The sequence below is a fragment of the Lissotriton helveticus genome, chromosome 5_1 (genome assembly GCF_964261635.1).
Source record: "Lissotriton helveticus chromosome 5_1, aLisHel1.1, whole genome shotgun sequence".
Classification (NCBI taxonomy): domain Eukaryota; kingdom Metazoa; phylum Chordata; class Amphibia; order Caudata; family Salamandridae; genus Lissotriton; species Lissotriton helveticus.
Window position 1 is genome coordinate 1,233,406,133 of NC_136065.1, and position 10,644 is coordinate 1,233,416,776.

Sequence of the window (10,644 nt, forward strand, 5' to 3'; positions counted from 1 at the left end):
GCATTGGAACTGCACAGGCGTGGGACCACCGATAGACGTTCCTGCATGGTATGGGCTGTGCAGTCTATGCCATGCAGGAATAGTGGTGCATGCACACACGAAGGGCACTACATGTACCCCATGCACAAGGCAAGGGGGGGCCTGCAGGGACCCCTTTGTTTCCTCACCACCGGCAGTTTAATGGCATGAGAACTGACATGAGTCCTCTGGTGGTGAGGAAACTTGTAATATGCTTGGCCCCAGGTGTCCAATAAAAAAAAATACAGGTTTGCTAGGTTTACTTAGGTGCCAGCTGAGCTAGTGCCAAAAATCCTCAGGTAGCTGATTGCAAAAAAACTTTTTGTTTTCAGTTGGAAAATGTTATGTGTCCAGGCTGTGTTTTTGAGGCCTTTCCTGTTGCGGGCACTATCTCTATCTACAGGTGCCATCTTTATCTGGACACTTCGGAAAATACAGGGTGGAAGGAAATTTGTGTCTTCCCACAGATTCCAGAATTCAATTTCAATTTATTTTATTATGTTTGGCTCTGGTTAAGGGCCACATAAAATTCATAACAAATACAAACAAAGAAAAGAAACTACATCACATATACAAAGTAAATTTCATCCATAGAATCGATGGCACTAGGGCACAGAATCAAATCTCTCCAGGTTACCTCAATAAAGAGCTAAAAAACCTTTAAAAAAATTAAAAATATAGAAGCAAAACATTTCATTTGGGGGACAGTATAAAGCTTGCAAAAAAACATTAACATCAAATATACCCAGTTGGAGACATATCGATTTTAACCATTTAAAGCGCAATGGTCGGAGTGCAGGGCAGATTAACATAACATGAATACAGTTCTGAGTACTCAAACTACAAAGATTACAAATAGGGGAGGTTCCGTACCATTTGGAGAGTAGCGAATTTAAGGGCAGTACATCATAGCGTAGCAGAAACCATAGTCTACGGATACCATGAAGATTTCTTCAGAGAAATATCAGAAACATTTGGATTTTTAAGTCAACGGTTGAGGTTTGCAAAGGTTTCTGGGTATAAAACCTAGTGGGAGTTTTAAAAAATGTACAGGTTTGCTAGGTTTCCATTGGTGCCTGCTGAGCTAGGGCACAAAATACAGAGCTGCAGATACTGAAAAAAGGGATCGTTTTTAGTGTAAAAAATGTGCTGTGTCCATGATGTGTTTAGGGCCCTTTTCTTTTAAGAACTCTAGGCCTAACCGCACAAGTAGGATGCCAGATTTTCCAGGAGAAATGTCAAAATACAGAATAGTAGAACCTTTGTTATTACCAAATGTATTCCTTGGCAATTGTGCCTTTGAAATGTAAGGTAATGTGTAAGAAAGAAGACATTTTGATAAATGCCCTCTGAATCACATGGTTGTGGCACAAATTCAGAGATGTGTGAATAAACACTGCTCATTAACTCTGCATCTGGAGCCTATTTCAGAAATACATAGGTTTCTTTAAAGCCCATTTTTCACTCTTTTCATTTTACCATATAAGCTGCTCTATACCCGGTACACAATAAAATCCAATTGTAGGTTGTAGTTCAATAGTTGGCTCTGGGTACTTTGGTTTATTGCGGAACCTGAAAACCCTATATAGCCCCACAACCAGAATGGTTAGTGGATGTAATGGTAAATTTGTTTTGTAAATCAGCCATTGTGATAAGAAGTTACAAATAAAATTTTTGTCACAAATGGCTGTTTTTTCGAACTCCTGTTAAATATTTTTTTATTTCATGGTGCACCAGCCCCCCATGTTAGCCTGATGAGAAGTGACCAGAGGGTGTCAAAAACCGAGCGCCCTGGGTTATAGGGTATATTGATAAATAAATATAGCAATTTAGGTAGTATAATCATTTTCATTAGGGCTACCCTTGCAGCCAGAGAAAATGGCATTGTGATCCAACAGGTCACCCAGTTAGTAATGGTGTCAATGGCAGTTCCATAGTTCACACAGAGCGTTTCTTCCTTAGTTCAGGCTATTGTCACGCCTAAATATTTTTTTTCGGTTTCGCACCATTTCAAAGGGAAATCGGGGGTGAACTGAACCTTGTTAGGCATGAGTGGAAACGTTTCCGTTTTGCTCCAGTTAATTCCTATCCCGGAGAATGCACCGAATCTGATGAACTCCCACAGAATCAGGCTAATGCCAGTCTGTGGCTCCCGTAAATAAAGAGTGACATCATCTGCGTACAGTGATATTAGTCTCTGCTGTGTGGGATATGGTATGGCATACTCTCTGTAGTGTTGTCATATTTTGGCCACGAGAGGTTCTATGGCAAGGGTGAATAGCAGCGGGGATAAAGGGCATCCTTGTTGTGTTGACCGCATAATGGGGATCGGAGGGGAGTATAGGCCATTAATCTGTATAATAGCTGCAGGTTGGGTGTATAGCAGCCAGGAAGGGCTGGGGGAGTCCCATCCTACCCAGAATTGCAAACATGTAATCCCATTCCAGGGAATCAAAAGCGTTTGTGGCATCCAGGAATATACCTGCTGCTCTGATCGCTGGATCTATGTCATGGAGTAAACGCAAATGTTGTGCGCAAGTTATGGGATGTGGCCCTGCCGGGGGTGAAACCTGCCGGATCTGGGAGGACCAGTCCCTCCATCAGCAACTTCAACCTGTGTGTAACAACTTTGGCTAGGATCTTAGTGTCACAGTTGATGACCAATAGAGGCCTGTAGGACTCAAAGCTAGCTACTGGCCTCTTTGTTCGGCTTGAGTAAGGATATGATCATGCCTGTCTCATAATTATAGGTAAAGTCCCACTATTTCTGGCTTCATCAAATAGCTGTTTAAGAAATAGATCTAATTCGACTATATAGCATTTATAAAAGTCCACTGGCAGACCATTTGGTCCCCGGGCTTTTCGGGATCGCAGACCCATTATTGCTGCTCGTATCTCGTCCTCTTCAAGTAGAGCAGATAGGAATTTTCTGCGTGAATCGCTGATCCACCCAAGGGCAATGTCTTCAAAATAGGCAGCTATGTCAGAAGGGTCTCTTTTACGTGTGTTATAGAGTTTTGCATAATAGGTAGAAAGATATCTGGGAAGCTCTGGCGCATTATCTAAGGGACCAACCAGTCTGAATCTATGTGCTCTAGACACTGATACCGGGTCTGGGCATGCAAGATTGAACCCTTGCATCTGGAAGGAGGTACACAATAAGTGTAGTCACTACCTCTTGGCCTACATGACCTGCCTGATGATCCAACAGAGGATGCAATACGGCCTCATAGAATCACGTCCCAAACATAGTGAGGATCTGTGTTCCATCAACAAATATTTTATTTATTTATTTATAAAGTTTTATATAGGGCAAACCAGACCCAAGATCGTATCAGAACGCTTTACATTTAGGATCGCTGCGTTAAGAGTTACATCAGATACAAGAGCATAGTAAGATACAGTACACATAAACAATGACTCACGAATTCGTAGGAAGGAGGGAAGGAAGGAGTAATAGCCGGGAGACTACGAGGAACTGTGCCCAATGCCCGGCTGGGTAGGTGACAATCAAGGGGGAAACCAGGGCCAATCTCCTCATTAGCTGTCTAGCAGCTCCACCGGGTATCAGCCATGTTCCTCAGGTCTAAGCATTCAGGAAAACTAGATTTTAGTTTATTTGATTTGAGTTGAAAAGGTTATATAGCGCTGGCTAGACCCGGAGGTATCAGAGTGCAAACCCAGAGGATTGTTGCATTACAAGGTATATCTTAAAGGTTTATATAGTGTTGGCTACACCCGGAGGTATCAGCGCGCTGTACAAGAGGAACATTGCATTATAAATTACATCAGTTACAATAGCGTAGTATGGTACAGTCAACAAACACAAGGATGAGAGAAATTGTAAGAAAAGAGGGGAGGAAGGAGCATAACAGGAAGATGAGGAAGAACTGTGTCCGATGTCCGGCTGGGTAGGTGACGGTCAAGGGGGAAACCAGGGCCAATCTCCTCATTAGCTGTCTAGGCAGCTCCACCGGGCATTAGCCATGTTGCTCAGGTCTCAGCATTCAGGAAAACCAGTTTTTAGTTTGTTTGATTTGAGAAAGGTTATATAGCGCTGACTAGACCCGGAGGTATCAGAGCGCAAAACCAGAGGATTGTTGCATTACAAGGTATATCTAAAAAGGTTTATATAGCGCTGGCTAGATACGGAGGTATCAGAGCGCTATACAAGAGGAACATTGCGTTACAAATTACATCACTTACGATAGCGTAGTAAGGTACAGTCAAGAAACAACGAGGATGAGAGAATTAGTAGGAAAGGAGTTGGGAAGGGGCCATAACAGGGAGACGAAGGACAACTGTGTCCGATGTCCAGCTGGGTAGGTGACGGGCGAGGGGGAAACCAGGGCCCATCTCCTCATTAGCTGTCTAGCAACTCCACCCGGCATCAGCCATGTTGCTCTGGTCTCAACATTCCAGAAAACCAGTTTAGAATAGATACATAGGCTACAAGGATAGAGGTAACAGAAGGACGCCGGAGGGGTTGTAGTGCGCCAACAGCTCAGAATGGGAGGGCCCGGAGCCACAGGGGTCCCCCACGGCCGTGATTAAGACTGGCCCTGACTGGCCCCAGCCCCATCCTGACAGGGAAACGTGTACTCCTCTGGGTGTTAGTATTGATCGTGCTTTGATTGCAGGAAGGTCCGCCATCTTAAGTTGAAGCTCCTGGAACAGGCATACCGGAGGTTTGTGAGGTGAGAGGGCATGAATTGCATTAGGCAAGGGAAGGGCTAAAATGGTTCACTTTGAGTAACAATTCAAAATACAGGTAGGACGGAGTTCTGTAGCGATGTGAAACACAGTGTGTCGGCCCTTCTCCCACTGATCAAAGTCTCTCTGTACCCATGTCGCGGGCACGCTAGTCTTCTGTTATGGCAGCCCTCCCCTACAGGGGGTTGAACGTCAGTGCTGCCCCTCGGGAAGAGAACATGGGAGGGGGTGGGGGGGCCTCTGTAGATTGTCTGAGAGGGGGTCCGCGATGTCATAGCCTCTGTCCCACATACTCGGATTGCAGCCCCAGCTCACTGCAGGCGCCATGCTTTAAAAAAACAATCAATAAGCTGGTTACTCACCTATTGCTGCTAAAAGACAAAGCTTTATTAGTAAAACGTAAGCACTCATGGCCAATCATAAACGGCTACAAAAAAAACCAAGTCCAAGCTTACCTCCATAAGGCATGGTCAGTCCAAAGTAAGCGAACATTTATAGGAGCACGCTTTGGTCTATGTTCAGGTTTGTGTCATCTTCCACCCTGGAAATCAAACGAGGGCCATACGTTATGCAGACTTTGCAAGGGGGGAAAAGAAGACATGGTGCACTTGGTATGTCTGTGCCCTGCCATAGCCTCAGAAAGGAGACTAATCCTCAGGAGGTTGTTTAATGCACGAGATATTAGAACCTGTAGACAAGCAATAATGGCGTGTCTAAGTCCGAATGACCTACCAATGAATGTTGCTTTTGTAAAAATTTTAAATGTGATTGCCAAAGGTCTTAAGGAAAATTTTATCTAGTTTTATTATTATTATTTTTTTTTTTAATGACATTTACTATTTGCACGATGTATAAATGTGTATTGATGCTGATACTTTCTCTAAGGTCACATTTTTGTAAGATTGTAATTAATCAAACAAATAAACAAACTCACTGCAGGCGCCATGCAGCTAGTGAGATTTGAAGTAGATACCGAATTTCAAGAGTACTATTTGAAATGTGTGAGCTACTTGTCCGGGATGTGTATATATATATATATATATATATATATATATATATATATATATATATATATATATATATATATATATATATATATATATTCACTGAAAAAACCATAGGTTATAGACCATATATAGTTAGGAATTAGCATGTAAAAAACCTTATTTTACTCACACAAAACCATTGAAATTCCATATATAGTTAGTTGCACTAACTATATATCGCGCACCCGCAATCCACTGCTGATGATGTCACATATTACATCATTCATGACATGGTCAGTGACATCACTGATGACATCACTGATGACATCTCAAATGACATCACTGATGACATCACTGATGACATCTCATTTGACATTACTGATCACATCACTGATGACATAATTCATGTGATAATACGATGAACCTCTTCAGACTCTAATATAACCTTAGATACACTCAGTGTAAACAGACACTCACAGACTGTCACTCATCCATGGAGTTACTCACACACTTAGTCAGTCATGCAAAGAATCATTCACACCTCCATTTCCTGAACTATACAGTTATACACACCTTACTTATTCAAACATATACTAACACATATTTACTCTCTTTTACAATGCCTGATACAAGTACACAATGATCCATACAGCCACTCACACATTCACTGGCTCTTATGCACAGTTATTTATATATGTCAAATGTCACATGTACTGTGTTTTACATATGTACTTACTTTGACATGTAGCACTGAGATATCCATTCACTCACCAATGCACTCAGTCAACCGCCCATACAGGTGTTTCCACATGCACTTTTGATTTGAACCCATACATCTAGTGAATCAACTGCTCACACATCTATGCACAGAGTCATACACCTCCCAGCCACCCACACACACACACTCAGTCTCCCATACAAATACTTGGGCAACCAATCAATAACCCATATACTTACTCATATAGCTACTGATCAACACATGCAGCAGTTTACAGAACAACAGACATAATGATGCACAAATTAAGACAGTTTAGTCACTAACTCATGCACTCATTGACACACATTTATTCACTCACTCATACAGTCAATCATGCACCTAATAAATCCTTCATCCAGACACTTATACATCCACTCATTCTTCAATATGTAAGACATATTTTAACTTTACAGAAACATACAGTTACTGGATGTTGTCATCAGTGATGTCATCAGTGATGTCATTTGAGATGTCATCAGTGATGTCATCAGTGATGTCACTGACCATGTCATGAATGATGTAATATGTGACATCATCAGCAGTGGATTGCGGGTGCGTGATATACAGTTAGTACAACTAACTATATATGGAATTTCAATGGTTTTGTGTGAGTAAAATAAGGTTTTTTAAATGCTAATTCCTAACTATATATGGTCTATAACCTATGGTTTTTTCAGTGAATTTCATTGGTTTTTTAACAGCTAATATCTGTAGCTGTAAAATGTATTCTTCTTTAAATCCAAAAATATATTTTATATGTTTATGAATAATTTTTTTTTTTAATATTTTTTTTTCTTCGTTCCCGCTTCGCGAATCGGGAAGCTTCCCGTTAGCTGACCTTGATGCCGCGAAATAGACCGCGAGCCGGTAAACGTTTCTTTACCGCAACTGCCGCGTTAGAAAACAACATCGTGACGCCTCCCGTCCGCATGACGTTTCACGTTGTCGCGTGATACGTCATATGACGTGCTACGTTAGCGAACTGGTACGCGAAGCGAGTCGCAAAGCGCAGGTTTCTGGAAGCAAACCGGGAGGCCCTGCAAAGCGCTTAACGTAAACACAGCAGGTCATGTGACTTGGTAATAACACTTTTCATTGGTTCATTTCACTTTTGGTTTCCTAATGATGTAAGACTAGGTCATATAATCTAAAATGAACACTTTTCATTGGTTGAGAACTCTTGTTTTTCCCAAATGATGAAAATCCCTCCTTCTTTCCTCACTCTGACTTTCATCATTGTGAGAGAAAGACCCTTTGTGATCACTGAGCAATGGCTTCTTTAGTAGCTTCAGCTGGTGCTTCCCCACCACCTCCACCACATCCAAGGAAGAGTGGACCACCTGCTCAAGTTATAATTCAACAAGAAGAGGAAGAAGAGGAACAGAACGACGAGCACGAAGAGAGGCAGTTTTTGCCTGAGGAGCCCAGGACGTCTCACCGGAAAGAAAACTTCATTTGGCAATTTTTTAAAATTCCCAAAGGTCAGAAAAAAGTAAATGCAAGATACGTAACTTGCCTTATATGTCAAGATAGACTGTCCAGAGGAATGGAGAAAAAATACAGTTTCGGAAACTACACAATGCATCGCCATATGACTAGGTGGCATCCTAACAACTAAGGTGCTGCACAGTTTCGGAACGACCTAGATAATCTCCCTATTATGGCCAGAAGATCTGTTGTACCGGAAGTAACGGGACCAGAGGGCAGGGAGATGGTGCCAAATATACAAATGAGATTTGGTGAAGTAAAACACATCTGCGTATATTGCGATGGATTCATTTGCTACGGAGAAAGAAGCATCACTCTGATCAACAGAGCTATTGACTATCATATGCAAGTTTGTACGAAACGCCCAAAATAATAAATACTTTTTTTTTGTTTTGTTGCTCCTGTTGAGCCCTTTACAATGAATCGTTTTCATTGCCCCCTCCAAGAAAAACCCAAAAAAATATAAAACTGTTCAGAAAAATTCAAAAAAAGTAAAAAAATGTTCCGAAAAATAATAAAAAAAATATAAAACAACAAAAACAATAAAAAAAAAGTTCTTTTCAGAACTACCTCCCCGTTATTAAAAAAATTTGTACAATATTTGGAACTGTGCCAACCTCTATTTCTCTTAGTTCGCTTCCCAGTTCGCTCGCCGGTACGCGAACCGGAAGCGAACCAAAAACAGTAAGTATAAGGGAAGGAAACAGACACTTATGTTAAAAGAAAGACAGCTATAGGGGAGTAAACTAGAGATACTATTACCCGTAATCCACTGCTGATGATGTCACATATTACATCATTCATGACATGCTCAGTGACATCATCAGCAGAGGATTGCGGGTTTTTTGGCAACGTGCCTTATCCACGGTTTAATAACGCTGCCTTTTGCTTTATATAAGTTTTCAAATTGTATGAAATATATACCAATAGGTCGTTATGAACCTTTAGGTAGTGCTTTTCTTCATGAGGTCTGGTCGCTTCCATACACATACAGATGTTTCATAGATGATCAAGAAGTTTATCTGAATGGAGAGGAATGCACTGAGACGCCAGATCATTCACTAATGTGTAGGCACATACAGTTACACGGTTCATGCAACAAACACCGACCAAATATGGCTTGCGTGTTGCAAGGCACGCCAGTTCCTGCTATCATCCCCACGTTCAAGTTGTTGGAAAATGGTAGTTATTTGATGCTCAATAATGAAGATTGTTCTGGGTTAATTAAAAGTATTCCTTTTATCGTAACAGTAAGTGAACGGGTTATTTGCTGCAGAAATGTTCTATTTCCTCCCACACATGAACATAGGGAGTTTTCAATCTCGCCACAAATACCAACCTTGGGAGCAGATTTCAACGGCATGGCAAGAATAAGAGCTCTTTTGTCTCAGAGAGAGGTGGCCTTGAGTTCGGCCCGTGAAACTTTCGTGCTTCACATAGCGAACACCCGTACAGAGGTGCAGACCCTTTTCAATTCAGATTTGCCTTTCCATTTCAGCAAGATGGTTCGGACTATCTTTAACGCATCCTCCACAAAGGCCCTGGCGCACTTTTTTAAAGTTGTTACCAGTGGTCTCGTGACTTCATTTGAGAAAATCTTTGGAGTCATCCCTGCTTTCTTTCATTCTATTTTTTCCACTCTGCTTCGTGGATTGCCATTTTTACTTGCATTACCAGCGGACGCTCTTCTGCTTTTTTACATTTTTAAATATGGATGTCCCTCCTATGCAACCTCCCGCCCTGCAGCTGCTGACACTGTTCCGCAATCGCATGCTAGAATATTATGGCACAATGCCGTTGGCGATATTAAGCACGGCATATGGATTATCTTTTCGATTCTCCTACTTCACCTGTGTCCAGCCTGTATTTCACTGCCTGACCTGTGATTTCGATTGGGCCATTGATTTGTGTCTCTGCGGACCGGTTTCTCCTGACGTCGACTTTAATCAGCTGATGACTCCTATCATTACTCACGAGTTGGTTTGTCCTGGCGAAAGGATTATGGCTGTGGCATTGATGCATGGACTAATTGGTCCCTGGAATTTACTGGCGGCAACACAGTCTTTCTTGGAACAGAGCTTTCTTGAAAACCCACCGAGCTGTCCTCTGATGGTGATAGAGGATCCGGTGCTGGGAGAGCACGTATGTTCTTTTCCGCTTTTAAATTGGATGGCTGAACTCTTTTCGGATGAAGACGGTGACTTCCTATTGGAGGCTGTTGCAGCTTATTTTGCATACACAGTTATGTCATAGACCTTTTTCATGTTTGATATGCTGAGTACTAGCATTTCATTGACAATTCATTGACTTATTTGTCAAGTTTTTATTATTTAGCTTGCCTATTGGCTTAAGACTCGATAAAGTACTTGGCTGTTTTATTTTTCTTTAGCATTAAATTTTCCTAGTTTTTAATATTTTACCTTGCGGACCGTCCACATATAAAGTTGCAATCTGCTCTCATGAGATGGCACTTCTATTATCTTATTCAGTTCGTTTCCGGATCATGGGGAGGTGTCATCTAGGTCCTGGATATCTTTACACCGTGTTAAGTTAGCATGGGCTCATTACCGGTTTAAACGCCATTTTTCCTTTTTTGCAACTTCTGCACACGACACTTAGTTGTTGCTTTAGCTTTCAACCTAATAGTTCATCGTGATTTACATGAGAATAATATGTTATTGC